Source organism: Lissotriton helveticus, chromosome 1_1, assembly GCF_964261635.1.
Source record: "Lissotriton helveticus chromosome 1_1, aLisHel1.1, whole genome shotgun sequence".
Classification (NCBI taxonomy): Eukaryota; Metazoa; Chordata; class Amphibia; order Caudata; family Salamandridae; genus Lissotriton; species Lissotriton helveticus.
The window spans coordinates 966,392,130-966,404,921 of NC_136057.1; positions in this window are offsets into that span (position 1 = coordinate 966,392,130).

The window sequence follows — 12,792 nt, forward strand, 5'->3', positions numbered from 1 at the left end:
GGCTATTCTTGTTTGTAGATTCCTTTGTTCAACGTTCAAACGAACAATTACACAATGCAATATTACAAATACCAACACACCCTTCCCACATCGGATAGCTAACAATCCGCTTCCGGTGAACCCCATCAATAAAACAATCAAACAATACCAATCAAAAACAGGTTGAATGCTCCTTGAGGGGAGGCAACACTAAAGGTAGAGCGCCTAAGCACATGTATGCAGATAGCTAACGAGGAAGCCATGCACTGAGTGGAAATAGCGTCCAACGCAGGTGAAATCAATATTGATCCAACAAAAAATGTGCATAGGGTCGTTCCAGCCCCTGGACTGGCACCTTGTGAACATTATGGATACAAGTTGGGACTGGGAAAGGTGGCAATCAGGGTGGGACTGTGTTTATTAGGTGGCCAGAGAACGTGATGGGGAGTCGAGGGGTCCATTGTCCAGCAGCGGTCTTCATGTACCATGGCGCTGTCTGCAAAAGCTTATGACATATGCAGGGGTGGTGAATCAATGACCTTTGCCATCAAGTTGTATTCTTAGTTGCGCCGGGTATAACATGGAATATTTTATATAAGCCTTTTGAAGAAAGCGGTTAGCATCTGTGAACTTGTGGCGTGCCTCCTGCACTATAGGGGTGAAATCAGGATAGAAGGATAGCATCATACTTTGGTGATGCAGTGGAGCATGCTCCCGAGCGAGCCGCAGGAACGTGTCATGGTCTCGATAGTTGAATAGCTTTGCGATTATCAATCGGGAGAGAGCTCCCACTGCGGGATGGGGGAGAAGGGTACTGTGGGCTCTCTGGACTGCAAATGTGGATGAAAAGGATTCCTTGCCAAAGAGTTCAATGAGCAGGTTTTCCACATAGGGGTTCATGTGGCCAGTATTGGTTGTTTCCGCAACTCCTGCTATGTGCACATTATTTCTGCACAACTGCCCCTCCAAGGCCTCAGCCTTCGCTGCCGTTTAAGTAGACTCTCAAGTTTGTCCATGCATTTAACAGTATCTACGATGTTCGGTGGCAGAAATATGTGTTTCATGTTGCTCTGATTTTTCATATATGCTCTCAAAACAGGCCGTTATCGCATAAAGGCGGTTGTCAACTGTCAACTTTGAAGCCTGCACACAGCTCCACCAGGATAGTCGCCATGCCATCTGGGGCCAGGGACACTGGATCAGTGGCTTTTGATGATGCACTGCATGTGCCCTCATCCTCTCCACGTTGGGTGGTCTTGTGCGCCTAAAACTAGAGGGGCGTTGAGGTGGATCAGTGCGCCCCATTGCGCCAAGGAGTGGTTGAGGCACTAGGCTCTTGTTGTTGGTAAGGTTGAGGAGGTAGGTGGAGGTAGGTGGAGAACCAAATGAGTATGTGCACTCCAGAGCGAGAGTTGGCCCGCAAATTACAAGTAGGTCAATGGGGCAGCTAGTGCGTCATATGCTACAGGAGTATGCCAAGGCGTCGTCCCCAATAGCAGCTGAAGGTGAGCGCAAGGGCAGTAGTGTGCCAAAGTCCCATAAAGCAGCTAATGGTGACTGGCGGCGTCTGGATGCCAGGCATTTCGGGCTGGGTGATGTAGAGTCACTCGCTAACAACACATTGTGCAACACACCGTGGTCCCTGTAATATGGATTGGACCCTAAGACTGGGTAGTAGTGCACTCAGTAGGTTCCAGTCGCAGTGGGGAGGAGTGAGGGCCCTTAGCCGTGCATGGCACACAATCCAATGGTACAAGAGTCAGTTCAGATTTACTTACGCTACTTGCAGTACCTCGCCTCCAGACCTCGAGGTACGTGGAGGCCCGACTTATCCAGCAACCGTACAAAGGTGAGTGCGAGTGGTGATGCCAGTGCTTGCAGCTGTATCTGTCCGGCGGCTCCAGATGGCTGCGCATCCGCGGGACTCTATTTTTGCTGAGCGGCCAGGAACGGCCGCAGCCCCACCCTCAGGTTCACTCACGGCTCTTATTGTCACACGGCCACAGGTGTCGCCAGCCGTCACTTCACTCTCCAGGGCGGAACGAGAATGGACCACAGTGCAATCGATGAAGGGGGATTAAGCACAATCTTTCATGCCGATATATGGTTGTGGAGGCCAGCTGGACTCATTGGTCAAAAAAATAGCAGTGCGGTCCCCGGAGTTTCAGGCACAAGCAGCCAGCTTGGTCCTCGGCCAGGCCACGCCCCCATTCTTTTATGCACTATTAGGGTAATAAAATGAAGTACAAATAGCGAAAATGGACATTTGGTGGCAACTAAGGTAAGAAAAAAATGTATGTTGAGAGTGTGTTTATGTGAGAGAGAGTGTGTGTGAGTTAGTGAATGGGACAATGTGGTGTTCAAGCGTCCAAATCTGTTGTACGCCTTGGTATACTGAATGGAATGCTTGTCTCATACAGACATCTGTGGTGAAATGTTGGACCGGGCATATTTAAGCAATTTTTAGCATGACAGACACCTGCGACAAAATACGGGTACTGGCACACTCAAGGTATTTCTTGACATAATGGACACCCATGGAAAATAGTGGTAACGGCATACGAGTGAAAATTCTTGGCATATGAGAAAAAATGCTAGCACTAGTAAACTGTAAGTATTTCTTGGCACAAAGTAGAACAACCTGACATAAGAAAGGGGGATAACTATGACAACATACTGACACGCACTGAGGTAATTTTTGACAGTAAGTGTCACCTATGATATATAGAAGGCATAAAAGGGAAAATGCTAGCACTGGCATATTGGGGGCACCCAAGTTATAAAGTTATATGGTGCATACATGACAAAATGCCAGCCCTGGCACAATGCAACTAATTTTCATCATTTGGTGGCATCCATAGCACATTTTAAAACAATTGGGTCAGCTCATAGGGAGCCTCAGTTTTCATTGGTTTGGCACTTCATGAAACGATTTGAAAATGTAGGACCTGATTCAGAGTTTTGCAGATGGGATACTCCATCACAAACGTGAAGGATACCCCGTACATTGTATTACAAGTGCCATAGGATTAGAAGTCATTTGTACGACCTAATTATTTTGCGAGTCTCTAATTGCAATTTTGTTTGCGACTCACAATTAGGAACTCACAATAAGCAATGCACAACAGTATCGCAGACATTGTTTGCAGGCCCCAATGGGGTCACAATTGGCCTGGCTCATCAATATTCATGAGGCAGGTTGCAATTTGTGACCCATTGGGAATGGCCTGTAATCACAAGGATGATGGCCTGCTGAGGTCAGCAGACCACCATGACTGATTGCTTTTTAAGTAAAGCAATTTTTTATGCCGCCTGTTTACCTTAAGGAAAACCAGATACATTTAAAAAAGTTTCCTTTTCATTTTTTAAGAGTGGGCAGTGGTCCATGCGACCACTGGCTGCTATTTAAAAAAGTTGCTGCCCAAATTCACAACGGGGAAGGGGTCCCTTTGGGACCCCTTACTGTTTGCGATTGAGTTACCACCTCCTTCACAGTATCGGTAAAATATGAATGCATTGCAACAGCATTCAGGTCACAAAATATTCATGCATGCCCTTGCGACTTGCTATTAGGAAGGGACACCCTTTAAACACCCTTCCTAATAAAGTCTCACAAACCCTATTTTGCGAGTCAGTAAGAGGTTACCGACTCGCAAAATATGGTTAGTTCATTTGAAAAGACTCATTAGCGCTCGCAAATGACCCAATTCTCCATTTGCGACCGCTAAAATGGGTTGTACATGCAGCCCATAATGCACTTATAATACGGTGGATGGTATATCTGTCACGTTTGTGACGTAGTAACCCATCCGCCAAGCTCTAAATCACGCCCTAAATGAGTTCCCTTTTCACAGCCTATGACGCTTTCCCAAATGTATGTGAAAATTTTGCTTTAAAATGCACTATTTAACCACATTCTTTTCAAACTTTTCTTGTACGGGGGATGAGCACCAAGTGAAGGCCTGTCTTACTCACTACAATACAGGGAAAGCATTATGTCCCAGAAATTTAACAGATCAAGTCATGTCTATAATATAGGTGGTGTCTAAAATAGATTTTATGGTACATGGGGTTCTGCAATCCCTGTATAAAAACCTGTCTCTAAATTATTTATAATAGGCGGCCTGTGAAGCACCAGTCACCTATTGTAATGAAATGACGTCAGAACTCAACTGTAATAGCTTATTACAGTTAAGTTCTGAATTTGTGCCAAGGGGAAAGGCAGTTCAAGTCACAGATCATATTTAAGGCAGCTATTTAATGGGCAAAATGAATTGTCGCTTTTCTTTCTTTTGTTCTGTTGCCGTATACATAAATAGAAATGTACTTGTCACAAAAATAAATAAGAAGGAACATGAGATGAAAGCATAGATTTGTCAACCAACCCTGGCATTTTAGTGGACTATTTTATAAGCAGATGTGTACATGTGCCAGAGCAAAATGACACCACTCGTAATTAAAAGAGCCAGTGGCTGAAAAAGGTCCAGCCATTGTCCTGTGCTGCAAGTTGTGGAGGCCAGAAGAAACATGTGAATTACTGTCCAACAGACCAATGGATGAAGAAGGCTTATTTAAAGCCCTTCTATGTGCACATCATGCATGCATTTTTAATACGATGTATTAAAAGAAAAAAAAGCTGACGCTCTTAATACAGCTAAAGCTGTCTCTAGAACAGACCTAAAAAACTGGATTGGATAAGCCACTCACACATGAACTTGGGTTACTTCAGAGCTCCGCATTCCTGCTCCAGCCCTCCCATCAACAATCCTTTGCAGGTGTTGTCATCTCTACCGCCCCCTGCAGGTCTTACCACGCTCAAACACTCAACGCTGTACCTCGGGCATTGCACTCTCGTGCAAAATGCAGTGCAGACCGTGAATTCACCAACAGTTCCGGCCTTGGATCAGTCAGTGCCACAAACACGAAAATCTCGAAATCCAAGAGTTGCAAAGAACATGCGGGGTCCCCAAACAGACTAAACGAGTCAAACAGTTACCTTCGGCCACAGAACCCGCGCGCTCTGAGGTACAAAGCAGGAGTTTCTTTTCCGTGGGGAGGCAGGCACTGAAACCTGGATTCCTGCTGTGCACGAGCTCCGCCGCCGGTGACAGCTCTGGAAGGGCCTAGGACACGAGCTGCGCGAACCCCGTTACTGATGACCCTAACCCGCGCGCACCTGGGAGCTTAGAGCCTCACCGGACACACGGCCAGATGCATCATGCAAAGAAATAGCGAATTCCTATTTGCGATTATTAAGGAATCGCAAATAAGGACTCGCTGTCGGCTATGCATGATGAGGATAGTGAAGGAATAAGGAATCGCAGAAAATCGCAAATTATGATAGCGATTCCATGTTACGGAATCGCTATTGTCAAAAAACTCCAAACACGCATTTAGCGATCCCGCTATTTGCGAAATCGCAAATAGCGATATCGCAAATAGCGATTTCGCAAATAGCGGGACCGTGAAAACTACAGAGTCGCATTGGGAGCAGGCTGATGACATCACAACCAGGAAGTCAATCAGCCCATGCTGCCACCTGTGCACAGAGGAACACAGAGGCAGAAGCTGAGTGCAGGGAGAGAGAGCAGAAGAACACAAACTGCAGACTGCTCACAGGAGGAGACAGCCATGTCCCAAACAGCTACAGAGGAGGGTGCAGTGGGGAGGAAGCGAAAAATTAAGTTCAGTGAGAGTGAACTTGACCTCCTCATTGAGGAGGTTGCAAACAATCATGAGAAGCTATTTGGGAAGCTCTCCCTTAAAGTGCCAGAGGCAGATAAAAGAAGGATCTGGAACAGGATCAGGGACAAGGTGAATGCTGTGGGGGTCACACACAACAGCATAGATGACCTGAAGAAACGCTGGTACGACCTGCGCAGTCGTGCCAAGGAGTGGGTAGCGGAAAGGCTGAAGGAGGCGAAGGGGAATGGAGGAGGAGGCCCAACAGTCCCAGACAACACACCCCGGGAGGACATGGTTGAGAGCACAATTGAACCAGAAGCAGTGGTGGGAGTAACGCAGCTTGACACATCCGGGGCGGCCATTAGCACACAAGGTAAGGTGCATGACAATCAACTGAACAATGTACATACTGATAGTGCCCCAATGTGAATCACCCAGCAAAATCACATTAGAAATAGTCCAGCACACATTTTACAGAGGGACAACAATGCATCATGGGACTTGTAGTCAGTAGAACCCAATTGCCTGTCAGAATCCAACATAGTAAGCCCAAATGCTACCAAAATGCAGTACAGTCATTGATGAGAGACAGTGAGAACATGAATGTATCGATTTATTACTGTTGCTCAACTAATGCAACAACATAAAATAACATTGCACTGTTTCACATCACAGATGCAGCAGAGGTAAACACTGAGGACAGTGATATTGGAGACAGCACACAGGTCAACCAAGAGGCTCCCGTGTCAAAACCTGTGACACCACCACCACCCAAATCCAAGGCACCAGCAAAACGCAGGGCCACAGTTACACCACTGCAGCCAATGGAGTCAGAACAGGAATCAGTTACCGCTCCTAGTACAAGCCGTCAAAGTGCAAGCAACACAACAACACCGCAGGCACATGTCCGTCCAGGAACAAGACGCAGGCCAAGAACCCATACTTGGGCACAGGATGCAGGAACTCCCATGGAGTGGGGTGGCGTGGAGCCACAGATGGTGCGGGTGCAGCGCGTGCAAGCGAGGCACATGGGAGCCATCAACCTGCAGATGACGAAAATGAACACAAACATATCTGTAATGGCTGAGAGTGTGAGGGAGCTCACTACTGCACTAGTGGAGGCACACAGAGAATCCAACAACACCCTGCTGGAGGTGGCGCGTGTGATGCAGGAGGGACACACCACACATTGGAGGAGGCATCACCAGTTTCTCACCTGCATGGGCGGCTATACCAGGTCCAGCAACAAGATCTGCGCAAGCGTGGCACAGCTGTCACGTCGGTCTGTAGAAATGCAGATAGATATGGGCCATTGTTGTGGGGATGTGTCCAGGGCACTCAGCCAAATTACAACTGCCGTTGAACTGATGCAGTCTAGCACTGGTGGTCAGGGCAATGTTACAGGGGAAGAGGGTAGTGAGGCATCCAGCCTCAGCAGCATCACTGCACCACCCACCACTGTCAGGAGGAGCAGTAGCCATAGACAAGCACCTTCCGCTGCATCCGGGAATGCTGATGCAGATGCAGGAGAAAGACATTTGGGTGTGAGAGGGAGGAGACGCTGAACCTATTCAGAGGGGTGTAATACATCATGGTGACGTAACCATGTACAAGACTATCTTAGTGACTGCATCACAAGTCCTTTGTGGGTCTCTTGTGTCCTTCAGTGCATGCAGTTAATGTGCCAATGGACACCAGCTCTGTTCAATTTCACACCCCTACAGCCTGACGTGCTAATAAATAGTTTACCTTCAAATGCAAAGGAGGGTTGTGTGTCATTATTACATACCTTAGAAATAATGCAGGGTGATGTCTGTACGTTTTCTTTGTCCCTCCGCAGAACTCCCAAGATGTGCCCGGCGTGGTTGTGCTGGGGGCTGGTTGCCCTCTGTGTCGGATTCCTCAATAGGGATACCTCTCCTTGTTGCTATGTTGTGCAACATTGCACATGCCGCAATTATCCTGGAGCATGTTTCCGGTTGGTACAGCATTGCTCCTCCAGTTTTATGCAGGATGCGAAAGCGACTCTTGAGCAATCCAAATGTCCGTTCTATTAGATTACGTGTCCTGATGTGGGCTGCATTGTACCTCTATTGTTGTGGGCTGGCTGGGTTCAGGTATGGAGTCAAGATGTAATGCCTCACCGCGTATGCACTGTCACCTACAGAGTTATGAACAATATGTTAGTGTCAGGTATGAATTGCCATTACCTAAGTCAGTGATGAGTATTGTATTCTACTTACCTAGCAGGTGTCCATTGCCAAAATCACCCCTGAGCAGACGTGTGTGCAAGCCACTATGGCGGAAGATGTAGGAATCGTGAGTGCCTCCAGGGTATTGTGCAACCAGGTCGGTGATGAGGTTCTCAGCATTGCACACTGCTTGGACATTGATTGAGTGATATGCTTTCCGGTTGCGAAATATATACTCATTTACGGCAGGGGGACATATGGCTACGTGGGTGCAATCTATGCATCCGATCACGTGTGGGAACTGTGCTACCTGGTAGAAGTCTTGTTTTGTTTGGCTCAATTCCTGTTGGGTTGTGGGGAAGGTGATGTGGTTGTTGATCACAGTCATCATGGCGGCCAGGAAGGATTTGAAGAACCGCGAGAGGGAGCTCTGTGATACCCCTCCAGCTTCTGCTACTATATCCTGGAAGCTACCTGACGCAAGCATGTGCAGGCTACATAGCACCTGGACATGAGTAGGGATTGCCTGGGTCCTACGTGTTTGGCACTGCAATAGTGGGTCCAATTCATCTATTAAGTCTAGTATCATTTCTGCATTCATCCTGTACTTGTCATAAATCTGCTCACGAGTCTGTCCCAACAATGTGATGCGCAGCCGGAAGATTCTCTCCTGGATTCTCCTTCTGGGCTGGCCTGCTGCAAGTATCCTCCTCGCAAAAATGTAGAGTCCTGCCATTTTGGGAGGCCACTATGGCCTCATGGGTCTGTTTAAATACACCTCTGATGTACAGCAGGTGAGTGGGATTTTTTTTTCTTTTTACCACCTGATTGTGATTCCCTTTAAACTGCTATTGCTAAATTGCGATTTTTGATGTAATCGCAATTTGCGATTTTTCATGCATCGGTTTAGCGATTTTTTTGCGAAATCGCTATTTTGATATAGCGATTTCGCTATCTCTTTTGCAATTTCCTTGGGTTCTCGCTAATTGCGATTCGCTAAGGGGGTCAACCTTGATTCTGCGATTTCTTTAGCAAATTCGCAATTTTGCATTTGCGATTTCGCTTTTTGCTAGGTTTTCACTTCATGCATAGCTTTTCTTTCTTTGGCGATCGCAATTGGTGATTCGCACTAGTTGCGATCGCTATTTTGGTTGATGCATCTGGCCCACAGCTCCTCGCCACACTGCGGGCAGTCAATGCGCCGCTGCGGCCCTCTGGGAGCCGTTAGCGTTATTACCGGCACCTGTGAGCTTGACTTTACTACACTGAAACACAAAGGGTTGGTAGATCCCAGGGGTCCGGTTTATTGTTGTACTTTTATGACATGAAATATTTGTGCATTCACATCTTTCCTGCCCCTTCTGAACACAGTTGCAAATTTGGTATAATTGACTCTCTTTGCGTTTGTTTTTTGTAAGCTTGGGGCTGAAGCTGATTGTTACATTTGTATGTTGGTGTAAATAACCTTCTGGACTCTTACCCAGGGCCGGCGCTAGGCATGGGCAGCATGGGCGGCTGCCCAGGGCCCCGAGCTCAGCCCATCAACAGGGGGCCTCGCAAAAGTGTTTCCCTACCAGCCTCGCGCCTGTGGTGAGCACTGCTTGGCCCAGGGAAGGGCTGCCTCTCCTCTGGGCTTCGCAAGCATGTGTAAGAATAGGAGAAGAGGCCCCCCTCCCCTGTGCCTCGCAGCACTGGTTAATGGCTGTTAACCCCAGGGAGGGGGCCCCTTTTCCCCAGGGCTGTGCAGCCCACATGTAGTGCGAGGCCAATCTGCATTTGCAGCTTTGACCTGTAATTGGGGACAGGGTCGGAGTGCGAAGGCAAGCAGTCGAGCATTGGCCGATGGGCCGGTGCTGAAAGGTGTGACATGTGGGCCGGTTGTTAAAGGGCCTCAACTTCATTCCTGCCTCCCAGGCCATCACACTTCTGGCTTTTGTGTGCGGGGCGAAGGTGTTAAGTGTGGCAATCTGCCTTAATTGTGGCCAGGTGTTGCTCTAAGTGTTGTGTCATTCTCCCTCAGCCCCCCTTTGGGGCCGCAAAGAAGTGTCTTGCCCCAGACCGTTCCCCTGCCAGGCAATGGTGGGTGGGGGCAGGTGGGAGTATGCCGGGCCGTCACTGAGGGAGCAGGTTTTTGGCTATGGGCAATTGACACCTTAGCCTCCATCTTAGCTGCCAAGGTTTCAAATTGCTATGTGTGAAATTTTCATAATTCAGTGTCATTATGAGTGACATTTCAACGACCATGAGTGACCCTTTCTAGTACGCAAAATCAAGCAACGATGACGAGGAAAACATATAAAATAACGTGGGACCCAGCCCAAACAGGGTGTGTGAAGACCCAACGGAGGCACGAAAACATCATGGACCTGCCTGGACATCTGTGTTGATGGGCAGGCCGGCAGGATCCTGTCTTCCAGCCTTTGGCGACTCATACTGGGTCCCCTGGCTCCAGTCTTGAAATTAATGATGCTGTTGTTTAGAGCATCAGTCTATCAAGGGCCTCTCTGCCACGTGGGACACAGCCCTAACAAACAACACACTCCTCCGGTGCCTACTGTTGCCGGGCGGGCGGGCCACCAGAAAAACAAAATACAGATTGCCAGCCTATGTGGTAGGCCCCCCTCCCCGCTGGCAAACTCGGGGCCTCTGACATCACGTGAGTGACCTGGGCCAACTGGGAACGGGGACGGACCTATGTCGGAGAGGGCCCAACAACATGAACAGGTGTCATTTATATATACATTCGATCGGATCAATCCACCTATGTCACTCTACAGAGTAACAACTTTAAAGTAACACCGGCAGGAACAACTGCAGCTACCTGATGTGATTGTGCGCTGCACTGGCACCATCACTGTCTATTACAAACACACACAGGCTCACAGTGCCTTGTACTTACGGTCTTGGGCCACGGCCGTAGATGAGTCTGAGTCAGTTCGGAGTCCGACTGTGGCGCATGCAGGCAGTGACTCTGGTCTGCTTAGAGTACATCTGAAGGGCGTCGCTTCGCTATTTCAGGGCATTACTACAAACCTATTCTTGAATTACTTTAACAGCAGGCACTTGCTCACTTTGTGAAAGGAGAGGAGCGGCAATTCAGCATGGGGCGCCTCGTGGCTGCAGCGACTTCCGCCGCAAATGTCATCTGCTCGGGCATACTTCAGTGACTCCACTAGGGCGGAAGAGCGTCACCCCACTGCTTTCTCGCAGAGCGAGAAGCAGAAATATAAAATGCAAAAACTACCATTTTATGTTTCTGCTACTCACACTGCGAGAAAGCAGAAGTGTTTGGTTGGGGGCAGGCGGGTCTGCTTTAGGGCAGAGGAGGAGTGCCTTGCCCCCTGCTAAGGGCCCTGACTGTTTGGTCGGCCCTCCGGGACCGACCTAACCAGTCATGCACACTCTGGTCTTTCTCCATGTAGGCACCAATGCACCCTACATGGAGAAAACGGCCTCCTCATAGGCGCCTGGCTGGTCGGCGTCCCAATCAATCACAATGCTGCCATTGGGGAGGGAGGCTGCCTGCTTCCTGTTCCTGCCAGAGGCAGGAAAAAAAGAGAGCAGGTCAGGAGCAGAGATGACACGAGACCTGGGAAGGTACGTTTATTTAATTTTTTTAATAACCCCTGTGAGACCTCCCACCCGCGAGTCATGCTAGCCGCAACTGGATTTTACATGCAAATTAGAGGGGCCTCACATCTTCCCTTTCGCCCGGGGCCCCAGAAGTTCTAGGACCGGCCCTGCTCTTACCACTCAACTTATACCGATAAAGCAGTGTTGCACTGTATCATACTTAGTATTCAAACGATCGAAAGTCGGGACACTGTCACGCTGCAGGTAAGGGGCCGCGGCTTCAGCCGCGCGCTGCATCGCTGCAGGGAAAGTCTTTCACTGTAGGGAACAAGCATGCCCACTCCACTGATACAGTGTGTCCGTGCATGGACATTTGTCTACTATGCGAGACCGAAGAGATTCAGAGTTTTACTGCAAAGGACACTGGTGTCTCTGAATAGAAACAACGTTTCACAAGTGGGAGGCCCATCCATGCGGTGAATATATAGGAGGCTCACGGATCCCTCTGCACAGACGCTGTAGAGCGGTGGCGTGAGGAAGGTAGTCTTCTCGCTCGCAGGGCTGAAACTACCTCCAAACAAAGACACCAGCAATCGGGGCCGGTCCTAGGTCTTATGCCCCCCCCCCCCCCCCCCCATTTGCATCCAATTTGAAATCACAGAAAATCACATCTTAGGAAATGCCATCAATTGACTATTGTTGAGCGACTTTGCAAGAAACAACTTTCTTAGTGCAGATATCAGTAAAAAAAAAACATAAATAGTAACACTCATAAAATAAGCACTTATATTTTAAATTTCAATTAACTGGAAATACATTAAAATTAGTTAGGTTGGATGGAAAGGTTTGGCCTAAGTCATTCCAAAACCTATAAATTCAATCAGATGTTAACAATTTGTTTCCAGATTAGTACATTAGGTGCATGTATTGTATTGTATAGTAACTGCGTTTATATAGTGAAGCATTGAGTGGTGGACATTAGTCAGTTATTTGGTTTCAGAAGGATAGCGGAAGGATGGAAGAGGAAAAAAGGTTTGTATTTATCTAGCGCTTGTTAACCCTGATGGGGTGTTGAAGCGCTTTTTGGGCGAGTAGCATGCTACTCTGGAACCTATAAAGGACTAGTAGTGAATTAGTATAGTGAAATGTGAAAGTATTTTGAGTGGTCTATAGGTTAGTCTGTTATTTGGATTCAGAAGGATAGCAGAAGGATAGAAGAAGAAAAAAAAAGGTTGTATTTATATAGCGCTTGTTACCCCTGATGGGGTGTTGAAGCGTATTTTTGGCGAGTAGCACACTACTCTGGAACCCCGTTAAGGATTAGTGGTGAATTAGTATAGTGAAATATGAAAGTAATTTGAGT